Raw genomic sequence first — 20041 nt, forward strand, 5'->3', positions numbered from 1 at the left:
TGTCTTGTAACCGGGATTCCGAGTCTGATCGGGTCTTCCTGGGAGAAGGAATATCCTTCGTTGACCGTGAGAGCTTGTGATGGGCTAAGTTGGGACACCCCTGCAGGGTATAAAATTTCGAGAGCCGTGCCCGCGGTTATGTGGCAGATGGGAATTTGTTAATGTCCGGTTATATATAACTTGACACTTAACTTAATTAAAATGCATCAACCGCGTGTGTAGCCGTGATGGTCTCTTTCCGGCGGAGTCCGGGAAGTAAACACGGTTCTTGTGTTATGCTTGAACATAAGTAGTTTCAGGATCACTTCTTGATCACTTCTAGCTTCTCGACCGTTGCGTTGCTTCTCTTCTCACTCTTATTTGCGTATGTTAGCCACCATATATGCTTAGTGCTTGTTGCAGCTCCACCTCACTACCTTCTCCTACCCATAAGCTTAAATAGTCTTGATCTCGTGGGTGTGAGATTGCTGAGTCCTCGTGGCTCACAGATACTTCCAAACAGTTGCAGGTGTCGATGATACCAGTGCAGGTGACGCAACCAAGCTCAAGTGGGAGCTCGATGAGGACCTTTGATTGTTTCTATGTTTCATTTTCGGTTGATCAGTAGTGGTGCCCAGTTGGGACGATCGAGGATCTAGCATTTGGGGTTGTCTTCTTTTACTTTGGTTCCGTAGTCGGACCTTGATTGTATTATGGATGATGTATGGTTAACTTGTATTTGTGTGAAGTGGAGATTGTAAGCCAACTCGTTATCCCTTTCTTATTCAGTACATGGGATTGTGTGAAGATTATCCCTCTTGCGACAAACCTACCATGCGGCTATGCCTCTAAGTCGTGCCCCGACACATGGGAGATATAGCCGCATCGTGGGTGTTACATTTATCCCTTAGCTACGAGGGGAGGTAAGGAAATGACATCTAGATCTACACTTGATTCACCTTCTGTTTTGAGTAAGCTTGCAACACCTATACCTTCTTCTGCTATTAATTCTGATATGTCGCATGTTATTGATGATGCCACTTCTGATATGCATGATACTTATGATGAAACTACTTCTATGCTTGATACTACTGTGCCACTTGGTGAATTTCTTGATGAACAACTTGATAGGGCTAGAGAGAATGAAATTATTAAAACTGATAATATTGATGAAAGTGATGATGAAGACTATCCCTCTAGATATGAATTACCTGTTGTGCCTGAGGGCTATGTTATGGGTGAAGAAACTGCTAGAGACTTTCTTGCTTGCAATGATAGGAGTGATCTTAAGAAATTATTAGCTAAGCTGAAACAAAAAACTCTGAATGCTAGAATGAAATATGATCCTGCTTATGCTACTTCACTAATCTTTGTTACTGATAAGGATTATGAATTCTCTGTTGACCTTGAGATAATTACTTTAGTTAAATCTGATCCTTTCTATGGCTATGAATCTGAAACTGTTGTGGCACATCTTACTAAATTAAATGATATAGCCACCCTGTTCACTAATGATGAGAAAACTCGCTACTATTATATCCTTAAATTATTTCTGTTCTCATTAAAGGGTGATGCTAAGATATGGTTTAATTCTCTTGATCCTGGTTGTGTGCGTAGTCCCCAGGATATGATTTATTGCTTCTCTGCTAAATATTTCCCCGCTCATAAGAAACAACATGCTTTAAGGGAAATATATAATTTTGTGCAAATTGAAGAAGAGAGTCTCCCACAAGCTTGGGGGAGGCTTCTCCAGTTACTTAATGCTTTGTCTGATCATCCTCTTAAGAAAAATGAAATACTTGATATCTTTTATAATGGACTAACTGATGCTTCTAGAGACCACCTGGATAGTTGTGCTAGTTGTGTTTTCAGGGAAAGAACACCAGATGAAGCTGAAACACTACTGAATAATATGTTGACTAATGAAAATAATTGGACACTTCCTGATCCAATTCCTGATCCAACTCTTAAGCCAACTCCGAAGAAAAGGGGTATTCTATTTCTCAGTCCTGAAGATATGAAAGAGGCAAAGAAACCTATGAAAGAAAAAGGTATTAATACTAAAGATGTTAAGAATTTACCTCCTATTGGAGAAATACATGGTCTTAATTTACCGCCTATTGAAGAAATACATGGTCTTGATAACTGACACAGGTAGTAAAGGTAAATTCTCTCTATAGATATGATAAAGCTGAAATCCCATTTACTAAGTTTGCTAGCCCATGCTTGGATGAGTTTGATGACTTTATGGTTAAACAAGAAAACTTCAATGCTTATTTTGGTAGAGAATTAAAACGCAATGCTGATATGCTTGAACACTTGTGTAACACCCACAATGCGGCTATATCTCCCATGTGTCGGGGAACGACTTAGAGGCATAGCCGCATGGTAGGCCTGTCGCAAGAGGGGTAATCTTCACACATCCCATCTACTGAATAAGAAAGGGATAAAGAGTTGGCTTACAATCGCCACTTCACACAATACATAAATAATTCATACATCATCCAAAGTATAATCAAAGGTCTGACTACGGAACCAAAATAAAAGAAGACAACCCCAAATGCTAGATCCCCGATCGTCCCAACTGGGCTACACTACTGATCAACCGAAAAAGAAACAAAACAATGATCAAGATCTTCATCGAGCTCCCACTTGAGCTCGGTTGCGCCACCTGCACTGGTATCATCGGCACCTGCAACTGTTTAGAAGTATCTGTGAGTCACAAGGACTCAGCAATCTCACACCCGCGAGATCAAGACTATTAAACTTATGGGTAGGAAAGGGTAGTGAGGTGGAGTTGCAGCAAGCACTAAGCATGTATGGTGGCTAACATGCGCAAAAAAGAGCGAGAAGAGAAGCAACACTGCGGTCGTGAAGCCAGAAGTGATCAAGAAGTGATCCTGAAACTACTTACGCACAACCATAACACAAGAACCGTGTTCACTTCCCGGACTCCGCCGAGAAGAGACCATCACGGCTACACACGCAGTTGATACATTTTAATGAAGTCAAGTGTCAAGTTCTCTACAACCGGATATTAACAAATTCCCATCTGCCACATAACCGTGGGCACGGCTATCGAAAGTTTATACCCTGCAGGGGTGTCCCAACTTAGCCCATCACAAGCTCTCACGGTCAACGAAGGATATTCCTTCTCCCGGGAAGACTCGATCAGTCTCGGAATCCCGGTTACAAGACATTTCGACAATGGTAAAACAAGACCAGCAAAGCCACCCGATGTGCCGACAATCCCGATAGGAGTTGCACGTATCTCATTCTCAGGGCAACACCGGATGAGACAAGCTACGAGTAAAACCAGACCTCGAGTTTCCCCGAGGTGGCCCCGCAGGCGGCTTGGTTCGGACCAACACTTAGAGAAGCACTGGCCAGGGGGGTTAAATAAAGATGAGCCTCGGGCTTGCGAAAACCCAAGGGAAGGTTATAGGTTGTTAGGCAAATGTAAAACCAAGGTTGGGCCTTGCTGGAGGAGTTTTATTCAAAGCGAACTGTCAAGGGGTTCCCATACACTACAAAAAAATACACTTCCGTGATGATACGTGTTTGTCACAGTAGGTCGCGTTTTTTGTCATGCATGTACATCCATGACAAATTTATGACAGAATCAAGATAGTCATACCTGTGCTGTCGTAGAAGTGTTCCATGACATTACCAAAATTATCATCACGGAAGTGTCCACTTCCATGACGATAACTCGCGCGTCACAGAAGTGCTTTCGTCAAGGGTGACTGACACGTGGCATCCACCGTAACGGAACGCCGTTAAGCTATCGGGTCGGGTTTTGGATCCGATAACCCGTTAACAGCCCCGAGCAATGGGAAATTTCCACATGTAAAATTCTTATTGGCCGGATGAAACACGTGTTAGCTCGTCAGTGGGTCAGATAGGCGCCTATGATATGTCGACACGTGCCACGGCCCACCACTGGCCCATTTGGCTTACAAAGCCGGCCCATTTTACTTGGTCAAAAGTTAACGGGCTGGCCCATGAAAAGCCTGTTAACGGTCTCTTCGCAAATAGCCCATTTTACGGCCCGTTAGGCCCTAAAGGAAATCGGCCCAACAACGTCATGTGGGCCGTCGAATATAACACCAGCCCATTTCACTTTCGGCCCATGTATGGCCCACGACGTCTTTCGGCCCATATGAGGCCTTCGTATCTTTCGGCCCTTTACAGGACCACAGTGACTCTAGCCCATAATGAACAGTAATTTTCTTTATGCCCGTTAACGGCCTATGATTTACATGGGCCGTTTCCAGCCCATGTTAGCTTTCGGCCTATTGATGGCCCATACGTTCTTGGGCTCCTTTTCGGCCCTCGATTACTTTCGGCCCGTTACTGGCATGTTCCCCTAATGGGCCAAATTCGGCCCATGGCAAGAGTCGGGCCGTTACTGGCATGTTCCTCTAATGGGCCAAATTCAGCCCATGGCAAGATTCGTCCCGTTACTGGCTTGTTACCCTAATGGGCCAAATTCGGCCCATGCCAAGAGTCGGCCCATTTCTGGCCTGTTAACCCGTTGCGCCATTTCCAGCCCGTCCTATATTCTGGCCCATTACCGACCCGTTATGCCTATGACAGAATTAAGCCTTTGCTGTCCTACGGCCTGTTAATGGCCTGTTACTGTGCTGGACCGATACCAATTACGCCCGATTACGGCCCATGTAGACCCATTTATCCGATGGCCCGAGGCCCACCGATTATAGGCCCATTTATCGACGGCCCGTAGAAGACCCATGGATCCTACGGCTCGTATATGGCCCATGGTAGTTGCGGCCACTAGCAAACCAGGGGAAAAGAAGACTACGAAATAAATAAGGCCGAAACTAATGCTAGGCTATTAAGGCGATTGCACAGATTACATCCACTCGGCATCAAAGATCACCACCAGTGCAAATATAGGGAACAACCTACACTATACAAAAATGGCTTGCTGTTTTCTTCAGCCGGTGGCTGCACCTTAAGAATAAATTTTGTATCGCACCAAAACAAATTACAACTATATAAAACAAGGAAGGTTACCATAAAACTTAACAGTCTAGCAGATAAATGCACCACCAAGCATTCATAAGCTCAGTTCATTTGACCTGACTGTTACGTTTTCATGTTGTATTGTCCGATGGAGCACCATAACCCTCGCCTTCATTTCCCCTAGGCTCCTGAACAACATAGCAAATGTCTGATAGTCTGGTTTCAAAACCATGCATATCTTGACGACATTGAGCAATGTTTCTCCTTGTTTCACAAAGGGTCTCTGTTAGGGAATGGACTTATGTCTGGAGCGCAGATACAACATTGCTTTGAGCTTGCATATCTTGATCATGAGGCAGTTTGGACGATATTGCCTTAACAACCAACCCAGCATTATGCAGGAACGTGCTTTTGGCACTGTTAGTGGACAGGTACTGACCCACTGCAGCAAGAGTTGACATTGCGGTTATAGTTGCCTCGCCACCTTCAGAAGGTGGCGGTTCCACCATTTTTTCCATAGCTCGCTGAAAAGTTGAGGTTTTACATTAGTAGTACCAGAACAGAAGATATTAAGGAGGCATCAAAACCAAACAAAATAGCTTTGGTCTATATACAGAACTTATTCTGGTGAACCCATGTAAAATATTAGTTGTATTTTATTGCAAAGTACATAATAAAACCAGGTTCCAAACATATGACCATGTACCATCACTAATGTATTGTCTATTTCTTCACATTGTATTGAGGGCTAAGGATAAAGAGACGAAGTTTATAATACGGTAAGCATAGTATGACATCATTCATATCACAAAACAACTGAGAACAAACAAACAGGCAATTGTAACGTTGTGTGGGCAAGTCCAGCACAGAACTAGATTACGGGTCAAGATCAAAGGAACATCACTCCTCTCTTTTAAACCTTGTAAGGTGCAATGATACGCTAAGACAATTGTGTATAAAATTGAAAAGAGTAATAGACATTGGCTGCAAACCATGAAGTTCAAGGCACAAGTTAGAGTAAGTAGTAGTTAAAAGGCATGAGGATTAAGGACTTACAATAGCGGCTTTGACTGGTGTAGTCATGCCCTTCTTCTTGCTGGTGTGATAGTCCTTGAAGATTTCCACAGCATTTGGTTCAGGTACTTTTTGGTCCTTGCGGGCTTTCCTCTGCATTTCGAACAAGTCAATATAGATCTGATAATATGGTACATCGAAAAGAGTGAAACAACAGCTAATTACAAGAGCCTCACAGTGTGCAATATAGCTACGAGATCCTGTTGTCTGTTGGAATTTCACTTTCGTACAGTTGGCCTTGTTCTTTGAACAGTTCACATACAAGAAGATAGATTTGTGTGGCACATGCGTAAATAGGACTTCAACATGTGATCTGATCACATATATATATAATGTACCTAATACTTCGGATCAGACCAGTGTTTAACAAGGCCCCTCCAGTCTTCATCCGAGATATTTTCCACTGGAGATGTTTGGGAAAGTTCACAGTTAGCCTTGCCTTCAAAGTGAGTTTTCCTCAAGTTATACCGATACTGTCGCAGAGCAGACTTGAAAACATGGGTGCAAGCTTGTCTGGTTGCATCATCTTGGCTATCCAACTTGAACCTCATCTGTTGAAAATTATGGGAGTCTCATTATCAGGAACCTAGAAAGTATGGGACAAAGCAAGACGATATTACTACTTTCCATACATAACCATACTTACAGATAAATGGTCGAGGAAGGTGTTGAACTGGGTTTCGTCTTTGTCATTCCTGTACTGAATCCATGTAGGGAGGATACGTACATGACACCTAACAACAACTGCTGCCTCTGATACTAACTTGGCTGACTCTGTAGCATCACATGGCCTTTTTAAACCTGCCTCAAAACGGTTCTGCATTCTCCCCCCTCTAGATTTAGTTAACCTATCGAGCATTATCCATGATGTTTGTTTCCTCTTGCGCCTAGGTGCTAGTCCAACAACGAACATAGGAAGTGTTAGTGTACATCAAACTGTGAGACTACATATAAAGAAGCATGCAACTGTAACTTGACTCCAGCAACTACCTTCTTGCTGTTGAAGCTCACAAGGTTCATCTGATATTGCCAACTCGTCTTGTGTCAAGAGTGCTTGGGAAGTTGTGTCAGGTGGCAAGGGAGCTTGGGAACGTGCTGCTAGCTCAGTTGACGCACGAGTAAGTCGTGCAGCTGGTAGTACTGTGGTAGGTGTTGCAAGAACTAGGGCTGTGTCTGCTTGTTTGGTGGCAGCTATTTGTTTCTGTTTGGCTTTTTTTGCAACTCGTGTAGCATGGGATGTCGTGTTTGTAGAATTTTCCGCTGGACTTTGACCTTCTATTGCACCATCAGTACCAGCAGAATCTGCAGGATTCATTCGCTTCTCATTCCCTGCCATTCTGTGTTTCTTCCTCTTTCTCTATGCCATGTTAAGTCAAGCCGACAAGAAAAACGAATAACAATTTAGTTCTTCAGAACAAATTGATGCGTGATACAGACGAACTGAACTTTGATGTTAGACAACCACATGATAGGAGGATGTAATATGTATGAAAAACAGGACGGAAGAGATAACCGGAACTATGATGTGTAAACTAAGAAGAAGACATTTCACCAAATTAGAAGCAATGCATTGGAAGGTAGACACCATATGAAAGATGCTACAAATATCGCTCTGCCAAGTTAATAGTGTCTCATCATAAATGGCGTTTAAACAAATGTGAAGCAGTACAAGAAATAAATCATATGCAAGATGCAAACAACATCACACTACCATGTTAGAGGTCTCTCGTCATTAGTGCCATTGCATATTCTCAGCATTGGATATTCACAGCTTATGATGTGTAAACTAAGGAGAAGGCATTTCAACAAATTAGAAGCAATGAAAGCTAGACACCATATGAAAGATGCAACAAATATCACTCTACCAAGTTAAAACTGTCTCGTCATAAGTGCCATTTCAACAAATTAGTAGTACAAGCTAGAAAAGAATGTGAGATGTAACCTATATCACACTCCGAAGTCAAACGTGTCTTATGATAAGTGATTGTTGCAGGTTACACAACAGTAGTAATTTGATGTAAGAACATGGTGTGATAAACAAATATTGTATGTTCTAGAAACAGGAACACGTGTCTTATTCAAGTATAATGTGTAAAGTAAGCAGATGGAATTCAACAAAATTAGAAGCAATACAAGCTAGACATCACACATAACATGCAACCACATATAACAGTGCCAAGTTAGAGGGAGCACCGCTGATGCTGCACTAGGGGAGACGTGCTCATCATAAACACAGCTTTGTTGAGTGTCTATGCATGTGTTGTCTTGGAAATCATCTTGGGGGTGTGGAGGAGTAGAAACTGTAGAGGCCCTCCGTTCAGAAGGAGCACCTTTATCCGCTGCCTTGCTAACTTCCTTCCGCTTTATTGATTTTGAATTGTCAAGTAAAACCGACAAGAAAAAGCAATAAAATTCTCTCTTCAGAACTCATTCATGCATGATACTGACAATCACTACTTTGATGTAAGGCAAACACATGATACCAGGATGGAATATGTACGAAAAACAGGATGGAATGGCATGTTCACAACTGTTTGTGTAAACTAAGCATAAACCATTCCATCAAATAAGAAGCAATGCAAGCTAGACACCACATGAAAGATGCAACCAATATGACTCTGCCAAGTTAAAAGCGTCCCATCATAAATGGAATTTCAACAAATTAGAAGCAGCGCATGCTATAAATCATATGAAATATGCAACTAATATCGCATTGCATATACTAAAGGTGTCTCGTCATGTTGATTGATGCGGGATACAAAAAAATAATAGTTTTATGTAAGGACATGCTTAATAGACAGATGTACTATGTACTAAATACAGGAAGGCATGTCACATTAACATGTATAATGTATAAGCTAAGCAGACTAGCACATGCAGTTTAAATGAGGAGTAGTCCCCTTGCCTGCTTGCCTCGTCATAAGTGATTGATGAGGGATACACAAGAACATTAGTTTGATGTAAGAACATGGTTAATACACAGATGTACTAGTATGTACCAAAAACAGAAAGGCGTGTCATATTCAAAGGTATAATGTGTAAGCTAAGCAGATGCAATTTAACCAAATTGGAAGCAATACAAGCTAGACATCCGGCTGGAGTGGTGAGCATGATCATCTAGGACCTGAGAGCCTGGTGGGAGGCGGGCTGCTTCGCCACCATCGCAGCTTTTTAGTTGGCTTCCAGGTGATGCCTATCTTTGTTGGGTTTGTCACTGGCTCGGCCAGTGCCCTGACTAGCTATTTGTCTTCTGGTGCTCATGGGATGGTGGTTCATGTAAAAAAATATCTTTCCTTATCTTACCGACTTCGGCCTTTTGAATACAAGCTAGACACCATATGGAACATGCAACCACATATGACACCGCAAAGTTAAAGCAAGCACCTGGGATGGTGGTTCATCGCGAGCGAGGTCATCAACTCTAGAGCTACGTTTACCATCTCCATCTGCTGACACTACACCCTTTATAGAGCTGTAACGTCTCTTGCCTACCCGCATACGAAGCTGGAGCGACTTCTCTCTTTTCTTTTTGGCTTCTCTCATGGCAGCAGAGTCTGAAATACCCTTGCATAAAACACAATAACGAGAGTAAGGGTGAAGTGTGTGCAGAACTAGTGCATTGTAAAAGTAGCAGATAGCAGGTGGCTGAAAAATAAATGACAGGAGACATATGATAGCTCTACAGCATTGCATGGCAAACAAAATTAGATTCTACTCCGTATGATTTTGTAATATATGAGCACAGGAAATGCAGGTACTCCTCCAGCACACCACCACATGTGGTCATATCTAAGATAACAGCCGACTGAAAATAAATAGGTCAGTCGATTTTTTTAATGAACCGTCCGATCTATAAGGAACGGGCAGATGGCCTTTGTCTACCTCCCGCCAGTCACTGTTGACGATCTTTCTCGAACTGCCAGCGACCACTGGCCCAGACCCCTGCCTCCGCCACCCCGCCCTCCCATCGACCTCACACCACCGCCGTGCTTGGCAGCACCCCCAGGCCATCCCTTTAATCCTGGTCGACCTCCAGATCGGATGCCAGTAGCTCTAGGCCGCACACGCCCCTAAGATAAATACCAAGGCGTTGCTTCCCCGGTGTACTAGCGCCTGTTACGCTGGGGAATGCTTCTGTTAATTGGGAATCAACTAGCCAGAAATTGAAATTCAGGGGGGCGACGGACCTCTAGCTAAGGTGAAATAGTATATGAGGAGAAACCTTGTGCATCGCGAGTTACTAGGAACATCTAGTATCAAGAAGAAGCGGTCAACTAGTGTCTTCTGTGGGATGAATACCATGCAAGCAGAGAAGCAAGATTTGCACGAATAAGGGAAGAGGACTACCTTTTTTGGTTGCCTGTGTGGTCACCTCCACATGTCGCGCCGATCTTCTTCTTTTTACCGGGGAAACCGATGTTCCAGAGGGTGCAGGCTTGGACGAACCCATGGACAAATTGTCGACTGTGTTGCCATGGCCGTATGTCGGTGGAGGGGAAGCAGATCCGAGGCGGCGAAGGACGGCGTAGCAGGAACAGCTCCGGTGTGGTGGAGGGTGGCGAAGTTGGAGCGGTAGCGGTGAGGCGCAGGACGGCGTGGTTGAACTGGCTCGGGTACGGACGGCTTGGCCTTGGCTTCAACTACTAGCTGTGGAGGGCGTTGCGGTTGAGGTTGCAGTGGACGACGACGTTGGGGTATCGGCTCCGGCGTGATGGAGGAGGGCGGCGGTTGATGGGTGGGATGGGGTGGCGGATGGAGGACGCTAGGGTTTCGCAGCTGGTGGAGAGGTAGTTTTGGCGCCCACGGAGTATGAATGGGGAATCGGGCGGGTGGGGGGGAACCATGTTTCGGTCTGGGACGCGCTTGTTTTTGGCTTTTTTGAACAGATGGGACGCGCTTGTTTGAAATTTGGGGAAAGTACAAACTTTGCCCCCCTCTTAAATTTCGGACCTACTGCGGGTCGGGGGTAGGATGGTAATCCTAGGTGTCCCAAATAGTGGGCGGGAGCGATTTTGGCTGCGCGCATGTGTGCTTAGGCGGCCATTTTGTATGAATGTTTTTCGGATGTGGTTGCGTGGCGTCTAGATGAAGCTACAAACCTACCCCGGTTTAGACCTTTGGACGTCGGGCCGGTAGGTTTCACGGGTCGGAGTTATTAGAAAAGTAATTTCCTTGTACTACCAAACATTGGTCTCACGTGGTTTCGGGCGAGTAGAGGCTCTTTTGGCGCTTCGTTCGAAATTTTGAAACACAAGCATTCACGTTTAGAGTACTCTTGAACTATTAGGATTGACCTAAATAGACAACGTTATATTTGACCTTGTATGGTTGAAAACCTCATTAAATTATCCACTTCTTTTTGAAATTTTGACACTTGAAAATCCTATAACTACGATTATGTTGGAATGGAGGAGCTAAATTTGAATCTATTTTGTACACGACTACATATGCTATTATGTACAAAATCAGAGCAAAGATTGGTGACCCCATAATTTAGGTATGGTTTACAAATGCCATGATATCAAATTCAAATAATTGAATGGACTTCATGTTGAATTCGATTTTTTAAACCACCTTAAGTTGAATTCAAATGTATGCTAGTTCATAGGTAGCTATTTATAATGTCCATTGTGTAACTTTCGTATGTATAATGTGCTTTACACACACAACATGAACTATACTCACGTTTATATTCGATTGCTAAAGCGATGCATTGTCTGGAGTTCAAAATACTAACTATGTGGATCAATTGTGTCGAATAATAACATAGACATGCTCAAATTCGATAGAATCTAGATGTCTGATGGATCAATGACCGCTCCTTACATGAATTGCAAATATCATGATCCCATCCTAATATTTGGATACAATTTATATCTTTAATCAATGTGTAGAGCAGTCTTTTACATGTAGTTTCACTCTCCATCGGTGGTCTCTCACACATGCTCACACACTCTCTCCCGAGGTGTCTTTCTCGCACACATGCTCTAGATATAACCCTCCCTCCCTCTCGTAACCATTTACAACTGTTTCCACTAACCTTTATCACAAGCACTCTTCCTCTCGCAAACATACACACGCACAATCCTCATCGACCCTTTCTATATACATGGACCTGCCTACGTGTCTCATGTACGCACATTATCTTTACGCCTGTCTCTCACGCATTGTCTCACACCTCTCTTCCTAATCGACGAGTATGATTCTAGCAGAGCATTCTGTAGGATGCCCCTTAAAGTTAGGTTGGATGAATAGTAATATCAGAGATAAAGGGGTTACCTTAGTCCGAGAACCTAGGGTTACAAATCCTAGCCGGCTTTTTCAGTGGACACAGAGTCCTTCACAATTCTGCTATTTTTGTCTTGTACGACTAGTCATCCATGGGTCTTCCTAAATGCGTCCCGGGTCGACCAATGTGGCGCAGGACGGAACCGAACGAAGGGCCTCACCTCGACCCACCGGACCTCACGCGGTGACACACCCTCTGCCCCCACGTCTCATTATCTTCTCACACCCACACATACCAACACAAACACCACACACACAGAAAATTTCTCCTGGTGCCTCTATTCCCTCCCCCCTTGCATATACACACTCAAGGGAATGGAATCGCTTGTCGTGACGTCATATTTGTCTGTCTCTCTAGACCACTCTCATTTCTCGTGCTATCTCTCCCATGCCCCCTCGTCGGCCCCTCTATCCATGCCTCTCTCGAATACGTAATACACACACATACCTCTCTAGGCCTTGCCAAATGCCCTCATGTACCCCATTGATCTAAAAAGCCCTCTCTTCATGTTTATTTCACATACAACATTCCTTTTGAATGAAGTGTGTCCAAAAAATTATTTTAGAGTTTCTACATATATACAACATTACAAAGTTATATGGAGGAGTACGAATGCTAATTTGCATTGCATGGTGCCCAGAATGATATTTATTCCGCACTGTGAATTTGTATATTTTTTTACTATATACAAAGTTAGTCATAATAAAGAGAAATGAAGAGCATATCTCTCTCCATCACATACCCCCCTGTACGTCCCTTTCACGTATGCACACAAAACTATCTCCAGGTCCTCTAAAAGTAAGCCCCCATAAAATTCACACATGTTTCATCTTTCTCTCGCGATATATGCAATGACGATCATTGTATTTGAAGCGAAAGCACGATACGTACATTGGACTTCAGAATCCACTCATTACGGTCACCATTTACGTTTAGTGGTTATTATACAGTCACGAGCTCACCGTACAACTCTGTATTTGCTCATGAGATGACTAGTTGAACAGTTAAACGCTCCACGTGGCACCTCTAGTGTTACATCACATTATCTCACTACCATCGTGCCCACCTGTCGACTTGTATCTACTCTACATCTACACTCTTATAAAATACATAAAATACACTCTTATAAAAAACAGAGTTGGTGATGATGGTGTGCCTGCTGAGGGAGTCCTGGATTAGGGGGTGTTCGGATAGCCGGACTATACCTTCAGCCGGACTCCTGAACTATGAAGATACAAGATTGAAGACTTCGTCCTATGTCCGAAAGGGACTTTCCTTGGCGTGGAAGGCAAGCTTGGCGATACGGATATACAGATCTCCTACCATTGTAGCCAACTTTGTGTAACCCTAACCCTCTCCGGTGTCTATATAAACCGAAGGGTTTTAGTCCGTAGGACAATATATAGACAACAACAATCATACCATAGGCTAGCTTCTAGGGTTTAGCCTCTCTGATCTCATGGTAGATCTACTCTTGTACTACCCATATCATCAATATTAATCAAGCAGGACGTGGGGTTTTACCTCCATCAAGAGGGCCCGAACCTGGGTAAAACTTCATGTCCCCTGCCTCCTATTACCATCTGGTCTAGACGCACAGTTCGGGACCCCCTACCCGAGATCCGCCGGTTTTGACACCGACATTGGTGCTTTCATTGAGAGTTCCTCTGTGTCGTCGCCATCAGGAAGGATGCCTCGCCCCATCTTTAAAGACGGTACCGTTGCTAAGGGAGCTTTGGCTGTCGGCCAAACCCTCCGGCTAGGTGGTTTTCTTATGACCGCCTGTTCGGCTTCTGCGCTGATGATGACCTCTCGAGCCATCGAAAACAATCTTCAAGTCAGCTCGGAACTCGTCGAGCAGTTAGATCCAATGGATCTCTCCTCCATAAACGAGCTCTCGGATCGCATCGCCGCCCTGGGAGTCGCTACGGATTACGACCAGATTGGGCCTTAACCCGATCTGAGAGAGATTAACTCTCCCCAAGTCACCCATCACGTTGTCATGGTAGAGGGGCAGTGCAGCGACCCTTCATCTATCTTAAGGACGCGCTACGTCCGGATTACCGATCCCTCCAAGCCGGATACCCACGGAGGGGATGATATCACTCAAGACCTGAACTTAGAGTCAGGCGACGGGCTAGATTCATTGGACAACATCCAGGAACCCAAATTTTCGAGTTCGGAAATTCCTCGGCCTCTGAGTCTCAGATGGGGTGAGGCTTCAGATTTAATTCCACCCACCCACCCGAACACAAGCGATCTATCCCAAATCAGGCAAGAGCCCGATGAAACAGTACATCATTACTGGGCCAGATTCCTCCTGGTTAAGAACATGATAAGGGACTGCCGCGAGGAAGACGCAATCTCAATCTTCTGCGATAATTGCACGGACAAGGGAATCCTCAACGCCATAAGTCACCGTGATATTACACGCTTCGCTGACTTGACGTCCATTGTACGAAAATACTGTGCGATGGAAAGCGCCTGGAAAACCGAAATAAAATTTTGGGATGATGCGGCCCTGATTACAAACCCAGTCCGAAATAAAAGGGTGCATCATCGCCAGACACCCGGGTCAAACTCCAAAAAGAAAAAACCCTCTACAAGGCATGGAACCGTACTGGAAGGATGGCTTAATGGACCCTGTAAAATTCACTGTACAGAGGATGCCACACCAACTCACAGCCTTAGAGCATGTTGGATACTCCGGCAAGTGGCCAAAATTGGCGAAGATCTCCTAATTCCGGAGGCCACAGAAAGCCACCCCAGAGACACCAATACGGTATTAACAGTCTTTGAGACTTCTGCATCAAATAATATGCGAAAAAGGACACTCCGCAGCCTTGCCAAAGTCTACCAAGTAGCAACAATAAACCCATGGAGTGACACGACTATTACCTTTAACGCCAGTGATGAACCTAAATTCCGAACAGCCCGAGCACCAGCCGCATTGGTCATCAGTCCAATAGTGGACGGTTTTCGTCTTACCAAGGTACTCATGGACGGCGGCAGCTGATTAAACCTCATTTATGAGGAAACCCTTCAAAAAATGGAAATAGACTGGAACCGCATTGAGCGAAGCAGAACAACCTTTAGAGGAATAATCCCCAGTCGAGAAGCGCGCTGTACAGGAAAAATCACACTAGATGTGGTGTTCGGCACGCCGGATAATTACAGGTCCGAAGAGGTCACGTTCCATGTGGCTCCATTCAGCAGCGGTTATCACGCTCTGCTAGGGCGGGAAGCGTCTACAATCTTCCAAGCAATACCCCATTACGGGTACATGAAGCTCAAAATGCCCGGGCCTAACGGGATCATCACTCTCGCTAGTGATCCGGACGTAGCACTCCACGCCGAAAACAAGACAGCCGCACTGGCCCTTGAGGCACTATCCGAAGCCCTAGTGGCCGAGGAACTGACTGCGCTGCGCTCTACGGTGAATAGGGACGATGTGGTACTCGACAAAAGATCCAAGTCCACCTCCTTTAAACCGGCGGACGAAATAGTCAAATTCCAGGTCCATCCAACGGACCCCAATAAAACAGCTTCCATCGGGGCACATTTAGACCCTGATGTAGACGCCGCACTGCGAGAGTTCCTACGAGAGAACTGGGACATTTTCGCCTGGCACCCTTCAGACATGCCAGGAATCCCACGCAGGCTGGCGAGCACAGCTTAAATATCCTAAAAGGATGCAAACCTGTCAAACAAGCTCTTCGGCGTTTTTCCGAACCTAAGAGACATGCCATGGGAGAGGAGCTAGCAAAGCTATTGGAGCTCGGATTCATCAGAGATATAAAACATCCGGATTGGCTAGCAAACCTGGTGATGGTACCAAAGAAGGACAAATCCTGGCGCCTGTGCATTGATTTTGAAGACCTTAACAAGGCTTGCCCAAAGGATCCCTTCCCCCTCCCCTGCATCGATCAAATTATCGACGCTACCGCAGGACACGATTCATTGTGTTTCCTCGACGCATATTTCGGCTACCATCAAATCAAGATGGCAGAATCAGACCAAGCCGCAACGGCATTTATCACACCATACGGCCCATTCTGCTTCAACACAATGCCCTTCGGGCTCAAAAACGCCGGCGCAACATATCAGCGCATGATTCAGACATGTCTGGCAAACCAGATCGGCAAACAGTGGAGGCATATGTAGATGATGTGGTCGTCAAAACAAAACATGTCGAATCTCTAGTAGACGACTTGAGGCTCACATTTGATAACCTCCGAACATACGACATCAAGCTCAACCCGGAAAAATGCATTTTCGGCGTTCCAGCCAGAAAGCTCTTGGGCTTCATTGTATCCGGTAGAGGAATTGAAGCAAATCCAGCCAAGATCCAAGCTCTATCGCAACTGGATATCCCAAAGGACATCAAACAAATACAAAAGTTAACCGGATGCATGGCGGCTCTAAGCCGCTTTATCTCCCGCTTGGGAGAAAAGGCTCTACCCCTTTACCGCCTACTTCGGCGCACCAAACACTTCGAATGGACGGATGCAGCCACGGCCGGACTCAATGAAATAAAAGCCATATTGGCAACAAACCCAGTCCTGGTCGCGCCAAACATTGGCGAACCAATGCTATTGTACATTGCAGCAACACATCAGGTTGTAAGCGCAGTGCTCGTCGTCGAAAGAGAAACGGGCGGACACAAATTCCCCCTTCAAAAGCCGGTCTACTATGTGTCCACTGTCCTCACACCGTGCAAATCACGGTACCCGCATTATCAAAAGATTGCGTACACGGTATTCATGGCATCCCGGAAGCTACGACACTACTTTCAAGAGTGTTCAATCACAGTAGCCTCGGAAGTACCACTTAACGATATTATAAACAACCGTGATGCAACGGGCCGGATCCCAAAATGGGCCATTGAGCTCCTCCCGTTCGACATAACCTATAAACCTCAGCGAGCCATCAAGTCGCAGGTCTTGGCCGACTTCGTCGCAGAATGGACAGAGGCCGAACTCCCTAAAGAGTACGGCACATATTCAAATTGGATCATGCATTTCGACGGCTCCAAGATGTTGGCCGGACTAGGGGCGGGCATCGTTTTGACGTCCCCCACAGGAGACACAGTTCAATACGTACTCCAGATTATGTACACGGACTCCAACAATGCAGCCGAATATGAGGCCCTTTTACATGGTCTCCGGATGGCAGTATCCATGGGCATTCAACGCCTAGAGGTGCGCAGGGACTCGAACCTCGCAATATCCCAAATAAATGGAGACTTCGATGCGAAGGATCCAAAGATGGCAGCTTACCGCAACGCCGTCCTAAAAATGTCAGCTCGGTTCGAAGGGCTTGAATTTCACCATATAGCCCGGAAAAATAATCAGGCGGCAGATGTCTTGGCACGCATCGGCGCAAAACGCGATGTAGTCCCCCCAACATCTTCTTGGAAATGCTGTTCAAGCCATCCGTAGTATGGGAAGGGGAGCCGAACAACAACAGCCCGGACCCAACCGCACTGCCCGACACCGAACATTCTGACACAATCGGCAGCTCTGCCAATGAAATAACACCTTCAACCCACGTAATAATGGCCGTCGTCGCCCCGTGGACAGAACCATTCCTCGCCTACCTTACTAGGCAGGAACTCCCCGAGGACCAAAATGAGGTACGCTGCATAGTGCGGCGATCCAAAGCCTACAAAGTTCACGAGGGAGAGCTTTATAAGAAAAGCACTACCGGAGTCCTTCAAAGGTGCATCTCCGAAGAGGAAGGGCGGAACCTCCTGGCTGAAATTCATGCCGGACTCGGCGGTCATCACGCGACAGCTCGGTCCCTCGTAAGCAAGGCCTTCCGTACAGGCTTTTATTGGCCGACGGCCCGGGCAGACGCCCAGGACTTAGTCCAACGATGCACCGGTTGCCAGCTCTTTGCAAACCAAAGCCATATGCCACCCACCACCCTCCAAACTATCCCCATCACTTGGCCCTTTGCGTCCTGGGGGCTTGACATGGTTGGACCCCTTAAAGGCGGAACCCACAAGCAAAAATACTTACTGGTCATGGTGGATAAGTTCACCAAATGGATAGAAGCCAAGCCTGTTAAGACGGCCGAATCTGGACCGGTGATAGACTTTATATCCGGGGTTGTACACCGTTACGGCGTCCCCCACAGCATCATCACTGATAACGGCACGAACTTTACGGCCGACGAGGTAAAACTCTGGTGCAAAAACATGGGCATCAAGCTCGATTACGCTTCCGTCTATCACCCATAAACTAACGGCCAGGTCGAACGTGCAAATGGTCTTATCATGAGCGGCGTCAAACCCAGATTAGTGTGGTCCCTCAAGGAATTTAACACACACTGGGTAGAGGAGCTCAACTCCGTACTCTGGAGGCTGCGGACCACGCCGAATCGCACCACCGGATACACACCATTCTTTATGGTGTACGGCGTAGAGGCAGTTTTGCCTTGCGACATAATTCATGACTCACCTCAAGTGTGCATGTACAAAGAAAGAGAAGCCGAGCTCGATCGGCAGGACATCTTGGACGCATTGGAGGAGGAACGTGACGTGGCAAAAGCCCGTTCCGCATTCTATCAACAGCAGGCTAGAAGATACCAAAGCAGAGAAGTACGGGCCAAAAAAATTACAATGTTGGCGAATTAGTTCTACGACTACCGGACAAGAAAAAGGACAAACTCAAGCCCAAGTGGGAAGGTCCCTTCATAATTGACCAAGTCCTGACTGGTGGAGCGTATCGCCTGCGAGATGCATCGGATAACCGACTCGAGCCGAACCCATGGAACGCAGCCCGTTTCCGAAGATTCTATGCCTAGCGCCGGACTCTGTGTTCGTCTCCTTCCTCTGTCCATTTTTTATATACTTATGTCTTACATTTCTCTTCTTCTCTCTCTCTCTCTCTCTTATAGCCTTTAAAGGCTCATAAAGTGACGTGCTATCCGCGCTCATTAAACCTGGGGGCTTCTTTAAACAGAAGCTTATTTATACGGGCTTCATGCCCAACACATGTGTCACACTTCTGCATGTACCTTTTATTCACCATTATATGAATCGATATGACTTAAGTTTTGGCCAAGCTGGGTTGCCTGGCTCCTGTGCTTACCCCTACGTTCCCGATTGTTCGGCTAGGTGGTAAAGGGAGCACCTCTGCGATTGTTACTGCCGAGTCAGCCGGATGTGTACCTCAGACTAGGTGAAGCCGAAAGCTAGCGTTCTTAAGGGAATATTCGGTCGATGAACTAAAAGATGATCTTTTTTCATTTTATCTATATGCCCCCAGATGTTTTTCCTGCGTTTCTTTTCGCAGCACAGACATGCACTTTAGGGCATGCCTCCCAGGGAAAGAACCCCTAACGGAACTATTCTCCCTGGAAGATGTTTCTTACTAACCATGTAATATAATATAACTAGTGGGCACTTGTCTGCTCACGCACTAATGACCCCTACGCCTGGTCTCCATGCATTCCCCGGTTCTTATATAACCACATGGGAATTCGGACACACTCCGGACCGTCAGGTCCCGAGGCTGAAGCAAAAAGGTCGACCATGACAAACGATCTACAATCCGGCTAGAAGGAATTATAAATGTCAATTAAATTACATAGTCATTTTGACTGATTGTATTCCTCTTCAATACCATCTAACAGGCTGTCTAATTTACAGTCCTGCTGGGAATACTTTGCGGCCAATTCTACTTGGCCGTATACTAAGCTTAC

The sequence above is a fragment of the Triticum urartu genome, chromosome 5 (assembly GCF_003073215.2).
Source record: "Triticum urartu cultivar G1812 chromosome 5, Tu2.1, whole genome shotgun sequence".
Taxonomy (NCBI): Eukaryota; Viridiplantae; Streptophyta; class Magnoliopsida; order Poales; family Poaceae; genus Triticum; species Triticum urartu.